This window comes from Ctenocephalides felis, unplaced genomic scaffold (genome assembly GCF_003426905.1).
Source record: "Ctenocephalides felis isolate EL2017-DRISC unplaced genomic scaffold, ASM342690v1 CF-g0.4_SCAFFOLD_01170, whole genome shotgun sequence".
Classification (NCBI taxonomy): Eukaryota; Metazoa; Arthropoda; class Insecta; order Siphonaptera; family Pulicidae; genus Ctenocephalides; species Ctenocephalides felis.
Window position 1 is genome coordinate 13,135,064 of NW_020537324.1, and position 3,065 is coordinate 13,138,128.

Genomic DNA, 3,065 nt, shown 5'->3' on the forward strand with positions numbered 1-3,065 from the left:
GATTACGATTTGAGCAGCATGTTGTCAATCAGTAGTAACAACGGTTTTCACTTGAAAATATAGATAACAATATGTTACCAAGTGAAAATAGCTTGAGCGTTGCTGCATTAATAAAAACTTTGCCCTGTGATAGAAATTGTCATGATAAATATCATCACATAGAGATCGGTATGAACAAAAATCGTAGTTGGTAAGAAATTCACCACAACAGCTCATAGGACCATTGAGTTCTGATTTCTGTTCTAGAAATATATATAAAAAAATAGTTGTCATCAAAATTTTTACATATACATATAAGTTGCTTTATTTCAATTACATAATTTTCTGCATTTTGTACATTATTTAGTACACTTTTATGAGGTACAGTAGGCCCTCGCTTTACACGGCACTCTGGGTACACGGTTCCCATACTACACGGAGCTAAAAATCCGACATCCCTCCGACTACACGGACTTCTTATTACGCGGTATTTGGTCAACAGCCCATAAGTTCGTTATGCAAAAGGGTATTGATGTAAATTTTGTTATCGACTTTTATCTTTTAGACATGCCTGGATTGTATAATAGCCGCCTAAGAACACGTTTGAGCTGACTACTGCGTCGCGCCATTTTTGAATAAGGTGTCAATGTCCTACACGTCATTTCGTATTTCTCCTACTTCAAGTTGTATTTCTTGGTCTCCATACAACGCGATAAAAATGGTGCGATTTGTACTAACTCTGAGTCTCTCATAACACGGTTACCATACTGCACTATGTAAGGTTCCATAGAACGCACTACGAATTAGCCTGAATTGTATGTTAAATACGAGTTTCTTATAGCACGGTTCCTATACTGCACGGTACGCACTTGCCGCGTAAAGCGAGGGTTTACTGTATATTCTTTTACTTACAATTACTATCTCTAGAAGACATTCCAGTAGTAGACTATTCACTTTCTGATTAGATTTTAATAGATACGTGTATGTTTCAATTAGTGATACAAGTTGTCTGTTTATTGCACTGGTTAGAAATGAAATTCTTATAATATAAATGTTTTTTTTTGTTTTGTTTTGCATATATTTATTGCCGATCAGAATAATATTATTTCTTAACATAATTATGAACACACAGAATAATTAAAATATTTGAAGTCGATAAAAGATAGGTTGGTTTAATTCGTAAATTCAAGTTTAATTTTTTGTAATATAATTATTTGGAAGAGACATAGATTTAATTTTTTTATGATGGATTTGCTGGTACTTGAGAATAACTTGCTTAAGTCAATCAAAATTTTGATTAACAATCAGAACTATGTGTTCTATAAACTATCGTGATGAAAATTTCTTTACCTAATGTTTCTGGAAGGCAACTCAGTGGTTGACCATTCTCATCTATAATATCTAAAATGGGTATTGAATCTAGAACGAGTGGTTATTAGACCACGTTCTTATTACGAAATCATAACCAGCTCAACATTTATATAAGTCTTTAATAATTTTATTATTTATATACATATATCTAATTGTAAGCTAGCGTTCCAAACAGAAATTCCTAGCAAAACCAAAAATGTTATTTGAAAATAAGTATTTATTCTTCACGTTTTGTCACTGAATATGTACTTTCTTCAGGTTTTCTACCAATACGTATACATTTAAGGAATATTGATATATGCTGTTTCTTAACCAAAAGTTTTTATACTTTTGGTTAACGAACACACATTGAATGCTGCATAAAAGTTTTTTCACCCATATTCCGTAAAATAAAGCATAAATATTCTATTCCACTCACAAATTATTTTTTCAAAAAAACTTTTATGTAGGTTAATTATTTTTTCTAAATTTTTCCTCTTTTTATTTCTGCTCGAGAAACTCGAACAGCTCCCCCATTTGTTGTGTTAATTAAGTGGCTGAAGATAAATAAAATGCGGCGGAGCCAACGAATGAAAAATGTCTCTAAAGAAAAACACACTCGACTTCGATGGTGATTTTAATTTAAATGACTGGTCTCGGAATAATATTGGCTTGGAATTATTCGAGCGCGAAGCGGAATCGCGCCGTTCGATCGATTAGAGTTAATCCGTTTTATTATACGCGCTATTAAAAAAACAAAAACAGATTATGAACAACTTTTATAAAGGATCGATATATACATATATATATATATATTATATATATATATATATATATATTTCTATCGTCGTCTTCAAATATTTGTTTGCAGCCAAACATTACATTACCCCCGTGTCCTCATAAACTGTCCAAAAGTCCCCTGTACTCAAACAATCGCAATTCAGAAAATTCAATCCACATTCCATTTATCATTTTTACGATGGTCAAACTGATTTGTATTATTCCTATAACATTTAACTATTGTGTCCTGAAGCATTTTGCAACAAAGAATAGCACATACGCCGAAAATTTAATAAACGACACACTTCGCGTCGCGTAAATCAAACGGACCCGGCGAGGTATGATTTATTAGCGAAGGCGCCAGATTGTTTGTCGCGGTTCCCAACACATATGGTTAGAGTAAAGGCTCGTGAATAATTCAATCCAATTGCCTAATTTGTAAATAATATATAGTATAATAATTTGTAATATTTATTATTCACGATAATTGGTAATGTAATATATTTTACACCATGCACAACATTTTTTACAACGCTTTTTATAATCATTTCCTCATTCAAATTCTTGTGGATTAAAGGAAAAGCCTACTTTAGAGGCCTAAAAAGTCAATTTTTTTTGCAAAAATGACTTCAAAACTAGCCAAGATATATCCCTAAAATTAGTGAAATTTTTAACTTTTTCCTGCATTTTTTAGGTTTAACTAGAATCTATTGAAAATACAAATTTGTTTTGTTTTTTTTTTTTGTTTCGGATAGAAATTGTGATCTGCATCTTTGCCAAATGACTCATGCACGTTTGTAGAGCCTCGGAAAAATACTTGTACCCGACTATTATGACGTAATTTTATTGAAAAAAATTGAGAAGAATGTTGAAATATCTAACAATAAAACCTGAAAGATTTGTTTCAATTAAATATTTATTTCCTTCCTAAAAATTCTCCAAAAAGCAATTTTTTG